Raw genomic sequence first — 20,954 nt, forward strand, 5'->3', positions numbered from 1 at the left:
GTTTTTGTTGGTTGAGTTTTTCTCCTTTCTTGTGACTAAAATTGTAAACTGCCAAGTAATATATATTTAATTGATTTTTATATGCGTTACTATAATTCATTCAGTTACCAATTAAAAACAATCAAAAAAATTAGGACGGATTTATTGTTCATACTTCTTACAATAATGATATTCTTCATAGAAGTGCTCGAAACATAATGATTTTTTGCACCAACCGCAACGTATAATAGCCACATTTTTGCATCCTTCTATGACACAATGTGTATTGTAGGAATCTCCAAAACTGTAAGCAACAGGATTGTCAAAATTTTCTGGTTTTTTAGTGAGGTAACCACTTTTGAACCAGGAATATTTAAAAAGATTAGTATATCTTGGTGAAGATAATTGATTGTGGACTAACGACTGAAGTTGAATGATGTTGTTTCTTTTATGTAAATCCAAATCATAATTCATCAAAATTACAGTATCTGAAAATTGGCGGACAAAGTTCTTCCATATGCGAAATCCAAAAACATCAAGTGGCTGGATTTTTCCCGTTGTGCCAGTCGGTATTTTTTTAAAATTTATAATTTTATCACGTGGAGTTACAGTTTCTATGGCACTGTCACAATGACCGCTCCAGGAGTCAAGCAACAGCATCGTATTGGAACCTACATTAGGGAAATATACTTTTTGCAGCCATATTTTAAAGAGATCTAAAATCAAAAATCTTATTTGTAAAATCATTTATAATGACATTAATTGTAACTAGATGGGATTATGTATACCTGTAGTCAACTTTCCAGATTTAGATGCTTCTACGTAAACATTTTCGGGTCTAAATAAAGTGGTTTCAACAATGGGTCCAAACTCACCGCTAGATTCCTTCAAAACTAAAAAGAGTGGTGACAGTAATTCTCCTGCGGCTGATATGAGTGGCTGTATAGTATAACTGTGGGTTGTTGAAGAAACTGACTGTACTAAACACTGTACCTGCTTTTCTCCTTCAACTGCTAGCGTTCTTCCGGAGTGCATTTCCAGTTGGAATCCGCTCTGATCAGAATTAAACACATTATGAATTCCAATTATTCTTATGCCTGCTTTAACATCAGCAATAAAAGTATTTGCTTTAATCGTTAGTTCTGAATTACTTTCTAGTGTTTTCTTGGTTATAAACTTATTTATTTTCCGGGATACTATTCTATGAGCTTTCTTGAATTTACAAAGCCAGTTATCTGAAGCTTTGAATCTTACATCTTCTTATCCTATAATCTTTTGAGCTTGCAATGCCCATCGACGTATGTCACGATCATGAATGATGTAACCAGCGTCTACTGCTGCTTTAAAATTATCAAAAGTATACTGACAAATTCTTGCAATTTTTTCTCTATAAGTACCACCTTTGTTGACTGTATGAGCCCAACGTTTCAACTGACTCATAGATGAAACTTTCTTAAATTTTTGACGTACACTTTCAACACTTAAATTTTTTTTTTGCCACTTCTCCAGTATTCTACGGCTCTTTGCTTACATTCAAAACTGACATCTTCATTGTCTTTGGTACAATGGTCGGTGGGTGCTTCGAAATCGTCAGGAAAATGGTGTTGAACTTCATCTTCTACTATTTTTGCAGCATGATCTTTGTAATCTTCTTGAAAATCTAATGTATCTTCAACGATCATATCTACTTCATTGAAATCATTGACGGAATCTATTAAAATGCTTTTAATTCTTTCCGACAATTGAATCTCTTTATAATTTGTCTCACTTTCAGGTATTTGTAGAGTTTGAAAGTAAGCTAATAATAAATTTAAAACGTTCAGAGCGTTAATTTTCATTTTTTAATCTGAAATAAAAAAAATATATATATATATCTTATATATCTTCTATTATATTAAACAGAAGGCGCGAAATTCTCCGTGCGTCCGTCCATCCATCCGTCCCCTTTTTTTCCTTATTTTTCCTCTGTATAGGTCTCTCCTGATATCGCTGGGGAATAAGAAATAAACTGAATAACAAATAAACAAATTAGGATAAAAACAAATAAATAAACAAATTGATAAGTAAACAATAATGATAAACAAACTTATAGAAAACATTCATGAAAAAAATTAATTAATAAATTAAAAAGTAAACATATTAATTAATAAACAATAATAATAAACATATCAATAAGTAAACAATAATTATAAACATCATTAATTAATAAATCCTCATAATCAGTGTAATTTCAATTTTTTTAATAACAAATATTAAAAAGCCGTAAAATTATTTGCATATAAAAAATAATTTTATAGTTATACTTACATAGCAGGTACTACGAAATACGAATTAACGAAATAGTATCTTATTATTATTTGTACTTATAATCTTATATTCTTATTACTATTTATTATGCTGTTAGTTTAATAGTCGATACAATACGTCCAACAACAAGAAAGTTGTGTTGGCTACTGATGAAGAATTACTTACTCATATTTATCAATCATGAAAATAACAGACAATCGTCAGAGACCCTGATAGTAGGACGTAAATAAAATTCTGATAATACTATCATTCATATACCAAAATTTTTGCGCATCCTAGAAACTATACTTATCTTCTAGGTATACTTATAATATTATATTATTCTTGACTTGTTTTTTTATATAATAAAAGTTATTTATTTTTTGATAGAATTAATAAACGATAGAACGTAAAAAATTTAAAAGAGAGCAACAAAATAGCTATGGAATCATAGCTTATTTGATTTAGAAGAGATTGCAACGATATGTCAGAAACTTTTTTTAGGATGGTTTTTCAACATTGAGGGTGGTTTTGAAAATAAGTTTGAACAGGTAAATTTTTTATTCTTATTCTATCCACGGTAATATTTTTTCCAATTTTTTTAAGCTCATTATGAACTTTTTTTCAAAAATAGGAATGGAGAAGGTAAAAATTTCGATGACATAAATTAGGGGTTGCAACCCTCGTGGTCGAAACTGCACGAGATAAATGTGTTTGTACATTATAAGTGATGAGCAACGTATTTTACAGTAAATTATCAACAGGACCTGTAATGTATTGGAAATAATTTTTTGGGGGTGGTTTTTCAACATTAGGGGTGGTTTTAAAAATGAGAAGTAAATTTTTTTTTCTTATTCTATCCATGGTAATATTTTTTCTAATTTTTTTAAGCTCATTATGAACTTTTCTTCAAAAATAGGTACAAAGAAGGTAAAAATTTCGATGACAGAAATTAGGGGTTGCAACCCTTGTGGTCGAAACTGCACGAGATAGTTGTGTTTGTACAGTATAAATGATGCTTAACGTATTTTACACTAAATTATCAACACCACCTGTAATGTATTGAAAACAATTTTTTAGGGGTGGTTTTTCAACTTTAAGGGGGTAGTTTGAAAAAAAGCTTGACTAGATTAACTTTATTTTTGTATTTTATGTAGGGTAATATTTTTTCCAATTTTTTTTCGGGTTATTTTAATTTTTTTCATAAAAATAGCCATGAAATAGATAGTATTTTAAATAAAAAAAATAAGGGTTGCATCCCTTGTGGTCGGAATTGCATGTGCTAGTTTGCTTTTCACATGAGAAATGATATGAAATTTGTTTGGTCGTAAAATATCAATTAGATGCTGAGATACATTGGAAAATCTATTTTTGGGGGTGAACTTTGAGGGTTGTTTTCACCCCCTCAAAGTGTTTTTCCGCCGATAAAAAAAAATACGTATGTCTTATTTTTTGATGAACTATAACATATCAAAAGATTATTGAAATCGGTGAGGTCGGGTTGGGGGGGTTTCCTTGTTAGTCTTGTGACGATCAATTTTCTTCTCAAGACAACTCGGACATTTCCGTATGTAATTTAATATGTACTTTCGTAGTCCTGGCCAAAAATATCTTGATGGAATTTTTTGGTATGTCTGGTTAATACCCTTATGGCCTACCAGTAGGCTGTCATGTAGTGTTTTAATTATTTCCGTCCGCTGGTTGCCGGTGGGCAATGTGGACATTTCAAATCAGAATAATGTTTGTGTCAAAAGATATATTTGAAATTGTTGAAGGTACAGATAAAAAACCAATAGCTCCAACTCCATAAGAAATTGAACATGGAAACGATGTTTTGAGTATATCAAAGAAAACTAACTGCGTGGATAAAAAACGACGGCATTGCACAGAAATACCTCGTTACTTCTATTGCAAATGCACCGATACTTCACATAATCAACTGTATCAGCTCAGAAGAAATGTGGGAGAAGCTCTATAAAATTTATGAAAATAAATCAGATACAAGTGTAAACATGCTACAACAAGAATTGTTCAACTGTAATAAGAATACCGGTGACGATATTGCGACGCACAATTCTAAAATTCAAGATTTGTGTTGCAGATTAAAATTGTTCGGGGAGAACATATCAGATAGCATGTTAATAACAAAATAATAATGACTTTACCAGAAGAATACGAGGTGTGTTCAAAAAGTAAGGTGACTTACTTTTTGAACACAGGTTAAAGGTGACTTAAGAAAAAATATTTATTTATTTATCAATATTTATGTTGTCCCCTTTAAAGTAATCCCCCTCAGATACAATACACTTATGCCAACAGTTTTTCCAATCCTCAAAGCACTTCTCATAAGCACTTTTCGGTATAGCCTTGAGCTCTTCCAGCGATGCAGTCTTTATCTCTTCAATCGTTGCAAATCTCCGTCTTTTCATAGGTCTCTTTAGTTTTGGGAACAAGAAAAAGTCACATGGGGCCAAATCCGGTGAATATGGTGGCTGAGGCATGATTGTGGTGTTGTTTTTGGCCAAAAAATCTCTCACAAGCAAAGATAAGTGAGCAGGGGCATTATCGTGATGCAAAAGCCATGAATGGTTTTTCCACAATTTTGGGCGTTTTCTTCGTATTGCTTCTCGCAAACGGCGCATAACTTCAAGATAATACTATATATTGACCGTACGTCCATATGGTAAGAACTGATGCACCACGCCATGGTAATCGAAGAAAACAGTGAGCAAAACTTTGTCATTTGATCGAACTTGGCGTGCTTTTTTCGGTCTTGGCTCATCTGGGCTCTTCCATTGGGACGATTGGACTTTGGATTCGATATCATAACCATATACCCATGATTCGTCACCAGTTATGACCCTTTTGAGTAAATCTGGGTCGTCGTTGACGTCATTCAACAGTTCTTCAGCGATGCTCATGCGACAGTTCTTTTGGTCAAAATTTAGCATTTTCGGAACAAACTTCGCTGACACACGTCTCATGCCCAAAACGTTAGAAAAAATTTCATGGCACGAGCCAAGCGATATACCAACATTCTCAGCAACTTCTCTGATAGTGATTCGACGATTTTCCAGAACAATTTTCTTCACTGCTTGAACGTTTTCATCAGTTGTTGACGTGCTTGGGCGTCCAGAGCGAGGCTCGTCATTGGCATCTTCCCGGCCATCTTGGAAGAGCTTGTATTACTAGTAAACATTTTTTTTACTCAGAACAGTTTCACCGTATGCCACCGTCAACATTTCAAGTGTTTCGGAGCACTTTATTTTATTTTTTACACAAAATTTGATGCAAATCCTTTGATCCATATTTTTCGATAGCAAGAAATCGCCGAGCACGCAAAACACTTATAACCTTTACGCCTCTCACAACCAAACAAAAAATGTTATACACTTGAAACTTGGTACACATGTTCGGGAAGAGTGTACCAACATAACAAAATAAATAAATCGATAATCGAAAGTATGTTGCCCGTGAAATTTGAAAAGTCACCTTACTTTTTGAACACACCTCGTACAAATACTTTGTCTCTGCTTGGGAATCGACGAATAATGAACAAAAAACTATTGACAATCTAACGTCGCATTTAATCTTGGAAGAAACTAGAAGAATCTCGTGAAAACAACGAAGGTGTTGCTCTTCTGAGGGACCGAACGCGGAAAGTTTTTTCACATAATAAGAATAATAAGAATGCAAAAAATACAAAGAGAAGTGATATTGAGTGTTTTAATTGCAAAAAAAAAGGTCATTTTCGGAAAGACTGCTGGTTTCTGGAAGAAAATAAACATAAGCGGCCAACGTCCAGTTCGCAGAAAGGAACTACATCGAGCAACAAAGAAGATAACGCGCTCATCATGATAGGAGAGACTTCGCTTTCTTCTACATACTCTGATATAAATAAAGAGGGATCATAGCTTCTTGATTCTGGTACAATGTCACACATGTGTGGGACTCGTCAATTTTTTCAAGAATATAAAGACTTGGAGAATGCGATTCCAATTCGGCTTCGCGACGGCCACATAGTTTACGGAATAGGTAAAGGTAAAATAAACGTACTTGCGTTCAACGAAAATTCATGGATAAATAAATATTTGATGGATGTTTTATATGTACCTAATATAATATTCAATCTTTTTTCAATGGGTAGTGTACTTGCCAAGAGAATACTTTTAAAATCGACAAACTTAAAATGTAAATTTTACAAAAATAATAAGATTGTTGCAATCGGTGAAAGAGGAAACGAAAAAGCTCTATTTTAGATGAAATTTAAAACTATACAAAATAATGATTACATTTTACTCAATAATGCAAAACAAAATAACTCCGAAAATGTCGATTTAGTTAATAATAAAACAAATATATTACAATTATGGCATGAGCGTGTTACTCATTAAAACTTTGAACATGTGAAACAAATTTGGATTGAAAGTAAAATAAAATTTGATGACAACAAGCCATTTTATAACGCCTGTATCATTGGAAAAATGCACAGTTTACCGTTTAAGTCGAGTCATACTGAAATCAAGCGAGTTGGTGAATTGATTCATGCGGATATTTGCGGACCTATGGAAACGGCTACAGTAGGTAATTCGCGATATTTTCTACTTTTAAAAGATGATTACTCTAGCTATGTAAAGATATATTTTTTGAAAAACAAAAGTGAAACTGTAGATTGTTTTAAAAATTTTATAATTCGATTAAAAAATGAAACCGGCAACAGTGTAAACATTTTACGAACGGATAATGGACTAGAGTTCATTAATAAACGAATGTCTGAATTAACAGCCGAAAACGGTATTAAACACGAGCGCACAGTCGCGTACACGCCTGAGCAGAACGGCAAAGCCGAAAGAGAGAATACTTGTAGAACGCTTGTAGAATCTGCAAGGACTTGTGACGGTGTAGGCTGGTCATAGCCTACACCGTGTATGCCTGTATTCTCTCTCTCTCTCGGGCGAAGGCACGCGGCTGGCATCAAACGCACGTTATTTTCACGTGCCTGATGCCTGCCTTTTTTTATTTTCAGCAACGCACGAGAACAGAAGGCGAAGCCATGGACGCGACGACGCGATCGAATATTGAGAGTGCGAGAGAAAGAGAGAGAGAGAAGCTATAGTCTAGTGGTTGGGCTTGGCGCGCGGCACTTGTCGCGACCGGCATTGCCGCGTGCCGCCGATTAGGAGGCGAATGGTGGGAGAAGGCGTGAGAAGCCGGCTCTCATGCACTCGCGACAGTTACGCGCGACGCACGCGAGTGTAATCGGTCGTATTAGTTGGTGACCATCGCCGTGAAACCTGCCCCTTTGTTTGGCCAAGTAGTCGGCAGTTCTTGACAGATTGGCCGAGCCGGATTTTCTCTGCCAGCGACGCAGCAGTCAGCAGGTTTTCCTGCAAAAAGCCATCAGCAACACAGTACCCGACAGGTTTTTCTGCCAAATCGCCGTCTGCACAGCAGCCAAGGGTCTTCCTGCCAAGCCGCCGCTGGGGCACCTCCTAGACTGCCAGCGACAGCGACGTCCGCCGACATCGGTCAGGTCATCTATTCCCCTCTCTCTTTGTATCTCTCTTTTTCCTCGGCGATTTTCACGGTTCGTGTTGCTACGCCAGGCTTCCCCGAGCCGGCGTAATTTCCGGCAGTGTTTTAATATAAGTTGTCGTTTCAGCCGGTTAATGAGATGACATGGCGCTAACGTGCTGGTCATCTCGTTTAGAGTAAGTTTGCGTGTTATTAGTAATAAGTGGTTTGTACTCTCGTCGGCACTCGAGGTAGTGCATTTATAATAAACGGTTTATCAACGAAATTGAGTGTGTGAAATCATTTTGCCTGCATCTCTCCTTTCTGCTTTGTAACGGTCCTATATATGAGCTATTTATTAAATCACTGAATGACTGCAACTAGTCTAACGTATCTATCTGTTTAGTCAAAACAATACATTAAGCGGCGCTACCTCACTGTTTACGCGACTGTATACAAATAAAAGTCGAATCAAAATAAACAGCGTGATGTCACAAAATAATAGACATAGATATAATGATTCATGATATTAAGAAAAATATGTTAATTATAGATAATTTTAATATAACAAAGTATCGATTATATAGATTTTTGCATGTAGATTAATAATATTATAACAAAAATCTCATTCAACTATGAAATAATAATGAATATCAATATGCAAAGTTGATTTATTTATTAACATATGAAATATTACAAAAATGTAAATAAGTTATACGCAAAGTGAATAAACATAGAACATGAGTAAGAATTGATTTCATTAATAACAGCTGTATAATAACTGTTATTAATAAATAAACAATTAATAATTTATTTAAACAATAAGCCATATATAGAACGAAAATATTAAGTTAATACTTGATAATGATAACTTTATGATTTAGAAATCTTAGATAATTAATCTAATAATTACATATTAAGATTAGAAAAAACCGTTACAAATATGAAAAATTAGTCATAATTCAAATGTTATTAATTAATTTAAATAATTAATTTTGGAAAATACTTCCAAAATTAATCAACTATAAAGTTATATGAAATTTTAATAATTTTCTATTGTAAATAATGTAATATCACTTTAATTAACTTTATTAGTTAATAACTTTTGACGACACTATTGGCGATAATTGTATATTGTATAAAATCAACAAATAATAATTTCTGTAAAATTTACATGTGTTAAAAACTTAATATTAATGGTTATTTACTTGTAAATTAAGAAAACTTATTTCTCAAAATTCGCGAATGTCTCTCGAATTTTCGATGAAATCTCTCCTGCAATAATAAGCGGGAAAATCTGTGTATAAATAGGCCTACCTTTGCACAGGCTAGCATTCACTTCTAGCCTTGCAAGGTGAGCGCATGAGTCTGAATAAACTTGGATTAATACCTAAATTCTTTCTCTCATTGTGATTAACTAAGCAAGACTATCCTTTCCTTATAATTTGAGCTCGACTTATAGAACATCTCGCGCTATAAGAAATTTGGGCCGAATTATATCCTATCAAAGAAAGACTTTAGCTCTGCTTATGGGACAATTCGCATCATAAGAAACTAGGGCATTGTCTGACTTTCCTCGATATATTGCACTTACTTATGTATATTTGATTTACTTATTAATTATATTTGATTCATTTATCTATTTTCTTGACAATTAGAGTAAAATCATTGGAAACAAATTCTTACTCATTAGCTAGATTACGAGAGTTCGAATTATTTTATTTATAAGTGATACGAACATCACAGCTTTGCTTGGAGCGATACACCGCCTCCCTTGCCTTCCCCCTTTATAAATAATTGGTAATAGTGGTTAATTTATCGGCATTGCAGGCCGACTCTATTACATGGCATCCCTTGTGGGGATAGGCCAAGCAGAAGTGAGAAGAGTGCTTGTATGTGTGTGCGCGAATAGCTGATAAGTAGCATTAGCAATTACATTTTCTTTTTTTTTTTACGGTAAATTCGGCAGTATGGTTTGTGAAAGTGATTTCGTCGCGTTTTGTTAGCAAGGGCAAAGCGTGTTAAAAACAACGCGCCTTTGTCTGAGAGAAAAAAAAAAAAAAACGTAAAAATTGGAAGCATTAGTGTATCAGGTCGCGGCGCGCGAAGGTCGCTCGCGCCAACACGTGTTTGCTTCCGAGAATTTGAGCGTCCGAGTGTGTTTACGTTCGAACGCTGCATTCCTTTCTGGTTCTAGGCAAGGCGATAACTTGCCGGCCTAGTACACTGAAGGAGCATAGTTATTTTATTATTCTATTCATTTATTATTATTTTTTTTTTCTTTGGTTGGTTACATATAGTATAGTTTTTCCGTTCATATTTTTCTTTTAGCGTGTTAGCTGTCTGTTGGCAACTCGCTTGCGTCGGTGGATTCGAAAATAATTCTTTTTAAGTATTTATTTCATTTGAATTTTTTTTACTAAACTAACGATTCGATCGCACCATGCCGCTTGCGTGTAAGGATCGCGTAACCATGCGTAGAATTCTCCGCGACGCTCGCGTCAAGGAAGTCAAGCGCCGTATCGACTCAACAGAGCCGGTCGCATTGTTACGGTTAATGCGACATAGGAAACTTTCTTTACACGGCGAGATCAAAGAGTTGAGAGAACGCTACTTGCGTTTTACGCTTGCGATAGAAAGGCCAGAGTTAGGAGCACCACTTCAACCGAGCGACTTTAAAGAAGGTCGCGTGCCTGACCTTTCGCAGCGCGAACCCACACACGCGGCGGTTAGCAGCGACGAAAGCCAGACTGGACCGGTCGAATACGTTAGAGTCGCGTCACCAAGGGCAGTAGAGCCAGGCTTGCCAGGGCAGGCGACTTTGTCACCACAAAGTGTTGCCGCTCTGCATCGGCCAGCTCAGCTGCAGGCCGCTCGGATTACGACCCCTGATCGCGGGGAGGTAATTTCGCCAGCAACTGGCGCTGTCAGTACGGCTCAGCCTCAGGGTGCTACAGCGATGACGCCCATTCGCGAGGAGGTTATCTTGCCGGTAACCAGTCCAGTAAGAACTACCCCCCAAGAGCGAGGCGCGCGCGCGACGAATGCGCCCGAGACAGAGAGACGTAGTGCCGGCACCTTGAGCCAGGTATAGGATGCAATAACAGCTGTTCCGCGATGGATATACTGACGGGAAGTGCAACAAGGCATCACTGATGGCACAAATACCGTGTATAGGGTAGAGAGAGAGGCAATGCAGGGTGGTGCGGATCAGGCTGCGCAACAGGCTCAACAGCCGTTGCAAGCCGATCCGACGACCGGCTGCGCGGCGCTCAACGTGCCAGCGGCCGCCAGCCCTGCTTACCAGATTCGATCAAACGCTCAGCCAGTGAATCAGGTCCTCTTTCCTGAGTGCCCGCCATCTGACAGAGAGTCGTGGATCTCTGAATGGGAAAGAGCTGTGCGAGCACCTGTTAGCGTAAGCGCGCGAGTGTTTAGACGAGAAAAAGGAGACTCGGACTCGGAGTCCAGAGCTTCAACGAGAGCGTTGGAGTGTAAGCCGGTCAAGGCGAAAACTTTGCCGGACCATGGCAGCACCGTAGACCTCTCGAGCTCCTCCGAGTCAGAGATCGGAGATCAAAGGAAAGGCGCGTCGCGTAAAAGCGACAAGACGACAAAAGCTGAAAAGAAAAAGAAAAGTTCAAAGCATGTTAAATATATCAATGGCGTGCCAGCCGATGGTGTTAGTGCGCTGAATGCCTGGTCGCTTCGTTTTTCGGACGATGGTAATACGAGCGTGATTAGCTATTTATCAGGACTAGAGGACTGTCAGTGCTTTTATAGAATTCCAGATAAAGAATTGCTAAACGCAATAGGCACTAGTTTGCGTGGTAAGGCGCGTACTTGGTATGAGCTTAATCGAAAGCAATGGGTGACTATCGAAATTCAGAAAGAGCTTTTCAGCCAATTTTTGTCGTTGGCTTAGTAGGCAGCAGTTATACAGGGTGTCCAAAAAGTAACGATACACCTGAGAAATTTTTTAAGCCGGTTATTTTTTTAACCGGGTGAAGGTTGTTCTTGAAGTAACTTTTTACGAGGAATCCGATGGTAACCTTGGATTTGACCTTGAACCTCATTTTCAAGGTTATTTTGAGGTCAACCTAACTTTTTTAAATGGAAACCCCTATTTTTTATGGCGGAATCGGAAAGAGCGGAAAATTTGACGTCCACATATGTATTGAGGTATGAGGTTGAGGTAACCCCTAGAGGTCAACTGGAGGTCAAAGTATGAATTCTGAAAAATCTCGCGAATTCAGTGGTTAAACAAAACAAACAAAAGGATAACCCCAGGTAACTTTCAACGGTGCTCTTTAATTTGTCCTTGAACCTCATTTTCTAGGTTATTTTGAGGTCAACCTCATTTTTTTTAATGGGTACCCCTATTTTTTATGGCGGAATCGAAAAAAGTGAAGACTCTCACGTATGGATGAGTTGAGGTTTGAGGTTAATGTGACCTCTAGGGGTCAGATGAAGGTCGAACTGTGGCTTTGTAATAGTACTGGGATTTTAGTGGTACAAGGAAGCAAATAAAGGTCATGGAAACCCCCATTTTCGACAGCGGCAATCGAAAGAGCGGAAAATTTCACATCCAAATATCTACTTAGATCATAAGTCAAGGGCGAACTTAAAGTTTAAGGTCAGTCGAAGGTCATCCAAACTTACAGACGCCCTAAAATTTTTTCAAGTTTTTTTCATAATGGAGAAGGGTATTTATTTAGTAATTGCCCATCGGAGATCCGTGACCTTGAATTTAACCTTCAACCTCATTATCAAGGTTTTTTCAAGATCAATTTTTTTTACTTTTAGCATTACCCAGGAACAACGACGTGGACGTAGTAAAATCTGTCCCTTTGGGGTGCTTTATTTTCGTGAGTTCCCCTCGCCTATCAACAATGATTTTTTACGCTTATTTTCTTAATAACTTAATTAGCCGGTCAAACTTTTTAAGGTTACTATCCCATACCTATTCATTGAAAATCCACTAACAATTTCACTTGGTTCTATCCTTAGGAAATGTACTATGCCTAACTTTATCGTTTTGAGCTTATTCTTCGGGACAATTGCATTTTCAAAAATTAACATTTAAAAAAGCAACATATTTTACCATTCGAAAATCTCCATAAAGCATTAGTGCATTAGTCGGACTGTAGTAGAACTTTTTTGTAAAAGTACTCAAATTATAATTTTCATTTTTTGAAAACATTTATTTGGGTTGCAAACTTTTTGTTTTTAATTCTGATTGATTTTTGAATAAATTTCGATTCGCTGACTTAAAATGGAACGCCTCACTGAACGAGAAAGAATATCACTTCTTATGATGAGAGGCTGGGGTGGAGTAGAAAGATCTTACAGGGCAGTGAGAAATCTTTTTAATGAGACATTTCGGGTTAATAGAACTCCAATTGCTGTGTCTACTGTTCAGAATACTATTTCAAGGTTTGTAAATTTTGGCCATGTCAGAAATCTACCTAAGTCAGGCAGACCACGCTCAGCAACAAATGAAGAGAATTTATTAAATGTTCTATTATCATTCACTGAAAATCCACATAATTCCATCCGCAGAGTTGCTCAAGAGCATGACATAAGTACATCGTCCGTACATATCATTTTAAAAATAGCAAAATTCCATCCGTTTAAAGTACACCTGATTCACAAGTTGAATGAAGACGATTTCGATCGTCGTGTTGAGTTTTGTGAAGATATGATGGCACGCATAATTGAAAATCCAAATCTTCCATCAAACATAGTTTTCTCTGATGAAGCAACTTTTCAACTTGACGGAACATTAAATCGACATAATTGCAGGTACTGGGCTGCGGAAAATCCACACTGGATGCGAGAAGATAAATCGCAATATCCGCAGAAGTTGAATGTTTGGGCTGGAATAGTGAATAATCGAATCATAGGGCCATTCTTTATTGATGGTAACTTAAACGTTCAAAATTATGAAGAGATGCTTCGTGATCAAATAGTTCCAGCAATTAGAGAAATAGTCGGAGACAACTTCGAAAATACATGGTATTAGCAGGATGGTGCTGCAGCTCACTATGGACGAGACGTTCGAATTTACTTAGATGAGGTGTTTGATAATCGGTGGATAGGAAGGAGAGGCACAATTGAATGGCCAGCTAGGTCCCCCGATTTGACGTCTTTAGATTATTTCTATTGGAGTTATCTAAAGGATCGGGTATACAAAACTAAACCCCAAAACTTGGACGAATTACGTCAAAGGATCATAGACGAATCAGCTCTCATTCCCACTGAAATGATCCAAAATGCTGTTGATGCTTTTTACCACCGATTAGCTTACTGTCAAGAAGTGAACGGTGAACAATTCGAGCACTTAAAATAAGATGTGCTGATGTAAGATAAATCATACGTGAGAGGCCAGGGGAACTCACGAAAATCAAGCACGCCGATCGTGAGAGGCGAGGGGAACTCACGAAAATCAAGCACCCCGATCGCGAGAGGCGAGGGGAACTCACGAAAATAAAGCACCCCAAAGGGACAGATTTTACTACGTCCACGTCGTTGTTCCTGGGTAATGCTAAAAGTAAAAAAAATTGATCTTGAAAAAACCTTGATAATGAGGTTGAAGGGTAAATTCAAGGTCACGGATCTCCGATGGGCAATTACTAAATAAATACCCTTCTCCATTATGAAAAAAACTTGAAAAAATTTTAGGGCGTCTTTAAGTTTGGATGACCTTCGACTGACCTTAAACTTTAAGTTCGCCCTTGACTTATGATCTAAGTAGATATTTGGATGTGAAATTTTCCGCTCTTTCGATTGCCGCTGTCGAAAATGGGGGTTTCCATGACCTTTATTTGCTTCCTTGTACCACTAAAATCCCAGTACTATTACAAAGCCACAGTTCGACCTTCATCTGACCCCTAGAGGTCACATTAACCTCAAACCTCAACTCATCCATACGTGAGAGTCTTCACTTTTTTCGATTCCGCCATAAAAAATAGGGGTACCCATTAAAAAAAATGAGGTTGACCTCAAAATAACCTAGAAAATGAGGTTCAAGGACAAATTAAAGAGCACCGTTGAAAGTTACCTGGGGTTATCCTTTTGTTTGTTTTGTTTAACCACTGAATTCGCGAGATTTTTAAGAAGTCATACTTTGACCTCCAGTTGACCTCTAGGGGTTACCTCAACCTCATACCTCAATACATATCTGGACGTAAAATTTTCCGCTCTTTCCGATTCCGCCATAAAAAATAGGGGTTTCCATTTAAAAAAATGAGGTTGACCTCAAAATAACCTTGAAAATGAGGTTCAAGGTCAAATCCAAGGTTACCATCGGATTCCTCGTAAAAAGTTACTTCAAGAACAACCTTCACCCGGTTAAAAAAATAACCGGCTTAGAAAATTTCTCAGGTGTATCGTTACTTTTTGGACACCCTGTATAGAGAATTGATGCAGAGGTCGCAAGGAGAACGCGAACGCATTTCTGAATATGTAGCGGCCTTCCAGTCGATCTTGAGATGCTTCGATCCGCCGGTTTCTGACAAAAAGCAAGTAGCTATTATTGTGGAAGGGTTACATCCGCAGTATAGGCGATACCTTGAAACGAAAACGTTTAAAGACCTAAGCCAATTCAAAGAAGCCGGCCTAGTGTTAGAAGATCGTATGATAGGTTGAAGAAGGTGGCAACATCCACCGAGCGCGGACGTTACGCTCGTACCAGATTCTGCTTATACCGAGCCTAAGAAACTGGCCGGAAAGAAAGCAGTCGTAGCGATAGAACAGGTCGCGAGCGAATTAGATGAGGTTTTAACACTAGAACCGGCTAAAGATACGCGCGCTAGCAGAAAAAAGGCAAAGGCCAAGGGCAAAGGACCGAAGAGTGAAGTTGCCGCGGCTAATGCCCAAGGCACGAAGCCGCAGGCGACGAACCGCTCTTCGCAGCAGGCTGTGCAACCGAACGTTGCAGCGCAACCGAATATTGCACCTCAGCCGAACGTTGCTGCGCAGCCGCCGGCCGCCCAGGTGCCGATGTTCTCCGCGCCGAGTTTGATACCACAGCGACGTGGGCAAGCGAACAGTACCCTAGTAGGTAACACCAGAGAACAACGTCCCTTTGCTGGCGCGTGTTTCGCGTGTGGTCTGGTTGGCCATCAGAGGTCTCAATGCCCGGCCGCGCAAAATGCGCAGCCGATTGTGTGCTATAAGTGCCGACAACCAGGGCACTATGCAAACAATTGCCCGCTGAGACCGACGAAAGCCAAGCCGGAGTGTCAGATTTGCGGGACCGTTGGGTTTGTCTTCCGAAATTGTCCGACTTGTAGTCAAGTAAGACAGGGAAACTCGGGTGCGGGAGCCGCCGACCGCTCGGCGACTCCTGCTTAAAGCAAATCGAACGGGCGGTTTGGATAGACGAGTTGCTAAAAAGGAAGAGTAACTCGGTTGTTGCGTCGGAAATAAGGAATTTCGATCGCATCATTAACGTAAGGTTAGAAATAGAATCGGATACAGGCGAAAGAAAGCAAGTCGTCTGTCGGCCAGTAGTTTTAGATATAGGTGAGAAGTTAGAATCGGATGCAAACGAAAGAAAGCAAGTCGCTTGCAGGCCGGTAGTATTTGGTGTAGACGAGAAATTAGAGTCGGATGCAAACGAAAGTAAGCAAGTCGTTTATAGGCCGGGTAGTGAGGTCGTTTACGATGTAGCTGACGAGAAGCTGGAGAGACCAGATCTCGCAGTTAGTGGAGAGTTTATTTCCTCGGCGTTGGACGGGCCTCTAAAGCCAGAGAACCAAAAATCGAGCATTTCACACGGCGGAAAAGCCTCGGTTCAACGTGTTAGTGCTAGGGTCGGTCATGAACAGCGGGACGAGGCGACAAGCAGTACTTTGTTTAAGTACAATGCGTGGGATGCGGTCGGAAAGAACAAAACTCAGCTAAACGTGGACTCTTCCACATCTAATGACGTAGCGAGCTCAATAAATTCGCGTATAGAAAATACACAAGTATTTAACGAGCCCGCTAACACTACAGTTTTGGGCAAGCGTCCGATTGTCTGTACAGACGCACCGTCCGTTTCGGTGAGGGAGGAGACTGAGGATAGCTCAGTACCTTTGCTAAAAGCGGAAGAGTCGGATCAAGCTAGTAGCCGTGACAGAAAATAGGTTTTTCTTGAAGGTGAAGATAGGCAATGAAGTCTATAACGCGCTGCTGGACTCAGGTGCTCAGGTGTCAGTTGTAGGCCCGAGGCTTGCACAAAGATACGAGGAACGTTTGAGGCCGCCAACTATATTCGTGCAAGGTATTTCAGGTGAAAAGGCGCGAACATTAGGCGATCTCAGACTGTGTGTTGAGATAGGTGGTAGAATCGCCTGGCTGACCATGACGGCCGTGTCAACTTTAAAACACGACCTGATCTTAGGCGCGGATTTCTGTAAGAACTGGCAAATTAACATTGATTTCGGGAATCGTGCTTGGCGGTCAGGTGATCAGAGCGATTGGTGTCAATTTGCCGACGAAGGTAGCGAGGCAGTTGACGTGTTTGTTGAATGCGCAGGTTTGAATAGGTACGAAGAGACTCAGCGCGAAATGATCATGGCGCTCATTCGCCGGATCGTCCCTGAGTCTGGAGATTCACCGGCAGTCACTAACGTTATCGAACATACTATCGATGTCGGTGACGCGCGCCCGATTAAAACGCCAATGCGTCGAATGTCGCCGAAAATCTTGGTTTTCCTGCAGGAGGAAACGATGCGCCTGTGGAAAGCAAAGATAATCAGGCCGTCGAACAGTCAATGGTGTAACGCGCCGGTACTCGTACGTAAGTAAGACGGCGGTTATAGATTTTGTCTAGATTTTAGGCAGGTTAATAAAGTGACAAAGATTGACGCTTATCCAATGCCAAGCATGGACTCAATCTTAGATAGGTTGCGCGGCGCGGTCCATCTTTCGAAAATCGACTTAAAGTCAGCGTTTTGGCAAATTCCTTTCTCGGAGATAAGTAAGCAATATACAGCTTTCGTAGTACCGGGACTAGGTTTGTGGGAGTTTGAAAGAATGCCCTTTGGTCTGGTGAATGCGCCAGCAACGTTCATGAGAGTAATGGACGCACTTTTCGGGCCTGAATAGGAACCGCACGTTTTCTGGTATTTTGATGATTTACTAGTGGTTAGCGCGGACTTTGAAAGTCATGTCTTTTGGCTAGAAAAGGTGTTAAAAAGGTTAGCTAGCGTAGGTCTGGAAATTAATCTAGAGAAGTCGGATTTCTTCTGCACAGAAGTGACGTACTTGGGCTATCGCTTAGACAGTGAGGGTTTGCGTCCGGACGACAATAAGGTGCAACCGATTGTAGACTATCCGGCTCCGAGCAATGTAGCTCAGTTGCGTCGCTTTCTCGGGATGGCAGGCTAGTACGCTAGGTTTATTGAACACGAAAGTGATATCAAAGTACCTCTAACAAAATTAATTCGTAAAGATCAACCGTGGGATTGGGGTGAAGCTCAGCAAGTTGCATTTGAAAGGTTGAAGCGCGCGTTGACTGAGGCGCTTGTTCTTGCGCGCCCGGACATCGCGCGCCCTTTCTACTTGCACTGTGACGGTTCATTTTTTGCGGTTGGCGCGTGTTTCGTTCAAATATTCGACGATGGCGAGCATCCGATATGCTATGCCAGCCGAATGAAACACTCATGAGCGTAACTACACGGTTAGTGAGATAGAGTTTTTAGCCGTTTTATTCGCGGTAAAGAAATTTAGACCGTACATAGAAGGGTCACACTTGATTGTAGTTACTGATCATAGCGCACTTACGAAAATTTTGAATAAAAGAGAACTTACAGGTCGGTTAGAGAGGTGGGTACTTGAGTTTCAGCAGCACGACTGCGAGATTAGGAAAGGGGCATTACACCATGTGCCAGACGCACTATCTAGAGAATTCGAAGGCGAATATGAGGTATGCGCGTTTGAGGACACGAGCGATAAATGGTATTTGCAACGGATACAGGACGTGTTATCTAGGCCGAAAAAGTATAGAACTTGGAGAGTAGAAGGTAGCACGCTCTATAAATTTATGCAAAATCACTTGCTCGATCCGATCACTAACAGAGAAGAGTATTGGCGCATGGTAATGCCGGTCGAGCATAGAGAAAGCGTGTTGCGCGATGCTCATTGCGAGCCCTCCTCTGGACATTTAGGCCGGGAAAAGACTTACGATAGAATAGCACGTGAGTACTACTGGCCGGGCGTTTGGTACGACGTTAGTACCTTCATTTCCGAGTTTAAAAAGTGCCAGGAGTACAAGACTGTACAACAGGCGCCGCTCGGTCTAATGGGAAAACGTGCAGTAGAACGCCCCTGGGCCGTGGTAGCCACGGACGTAGTCGAGCTATCGCGCAGCAAAAACAGGTTTCGGTATATGGTCGTGTTTCAAGATCTATTCACCAAGTGATAGAACTGAAACCGCTTAGGTCAGCGGACGGGCCTGCTCTTGCCGCTGCCTTGGAGGAATTAATTTTATTTAGATGGGAAACGCCAGAGTATTTGATAAGTGACAATGCGAAAGCATACAAGAGCGTGATCTTCCAAGGTATGTTGCGAGGGCATGGCATCGAGCACGTGTTGTGCCCCGTATATCATCAGCAGAGCGATCCGGTTGAACGCGTCAATAAGACGCTGAAAACTATGATTGCTATGTTCGTTGATAAAGACCACCGAAGCTGGGACCGTTATTTGCACGAGTTTAGGCACGCTTTAAATACCGCGACGCAGTCGTCAACTAAGGTATCACCGGCGTTCTTGAATTTCGGTAGAGATCCTCGGCTGGTTAAGAGTCTTAGGAGAGAGCTAGAAAAGAAATTGCCTATTACGAAAATTGATACGCAAGCGTGGATGGATCGGTTAACGCGATTGAATACACTTCGAGACTTAGTGGCGAAACATATTGAAGAAGCTCAAGAAAAGCAAAAGCGTCAATATGATAGAGGTAGAAAGTAAGTACTTTTCCAAGTAGGCGATCTAGTCTGGCGGAAAGTCCATACGCTTTCTAACGCTGCCGCGGGTAAGAACGTGAAATTAGATCCGAAGTATGACGGTCCGTTTAAGATCATTAGCGTAGTCGCACCCGAGATTTATGAGTTGCAAACAGATAGCAAACACCGTAGCGCGAGAGTGCATGTATCGGAATTGAAGCGATACATACCACCTCGTAGAGTTAAAGGTTGTGAGTAGACTGTATATCTGTTTATTTCAGTTGTTTAACGTATGTGCTGTTTCATTTTGTTTGTAGGTTTTGTTATATTGTAGTACTATGGAAGATACGCCGATGGAGTCAGGAGCAGCCGCACCCGTCGAGCCTGATCGCTCTGCGCAATCCGTTGCCGTGATCTAGTTGAGCGCCGCGCTTCGCGTCGAGCAGTCGATGGCACTGGAGCAGGTGGAATCGAGCCAGGCTGAGAAACCTGCCGCTCTTCCTTTGCAGGAAGAGCAGGCGGCCTCTCAAGCCGAGGCTCAACCACTGCCTTTAAGTGCCTCCACTGTCCAGCTTGGCAGTGCCGGTTCGGGCCACGACGTGCCGATTCCTCCCCCGTTGCCGGCGGGACCGGTCCCGGCCAAAGTGGGTAGCCAGGTGCGCCTTGTTAGGAAAGGCAAGGCTTCGCAAACGATACTCCGTTGAGCTAAGTTGGTGCAGACCTGGTCGGAGGCAGTGAGGAAGTGCGCTTCCTTCCGACTTACGACTCTCGCGATACGCGAAGCCGCGGAAAGGTCTCGCGTGATGTCCGCCTCGGCAGGTTTGTTCCAGCCACTGGCTGGAGAGGACTCCCGGAGTGATTCGACGCCGGACCGACGACTCCCCGCGGCCAATTGCGCCATTAGACCGGTTATCGGGAGAGCCGCTAAGACGCGCGCGAACTCGCAAAGACGAGTTGGCCGTACGCCGTTGCCATCTTCGTTGGCACGTTCCACGGGCACGAACGGGGTGCTTGAAATGCTCGACGACGACGGTAGTTCGGCCGGGAAGAGTGCGCGGGCCGCTGATGCGCCTAAGGTGGCGCCTCAGAGGCACGTACACGAACCTTCGCCGTGGAAGCCTCTCGAGCTTCAGAGACTCGACCCGGCCTACTAGTTCGCAAGAACTGGTGGCTCGGGTGGCTTCGCACCGGCGGGCTTCTCGGCCGACGAGAGAAGGCGCGAACACGAGGAGCGCGTGAACG

This window comes from Phymastichus coffea, unplaced genomic scaffold, assembly GCF_024137745.1.
Source record: "Phymastichus coffea isolate CEN01 unplaced genomic scaffold, Cenicafe_Pcof_1.1 PCOF00027, whole genome shotgun sequence".
Classification (NCBI taxonomy): Eukaryota; Metazoa; Arthropoda; class Insecta; order Hymenoptera; family Eulophidae; genus Phymastichus; species Phymastichus coffea.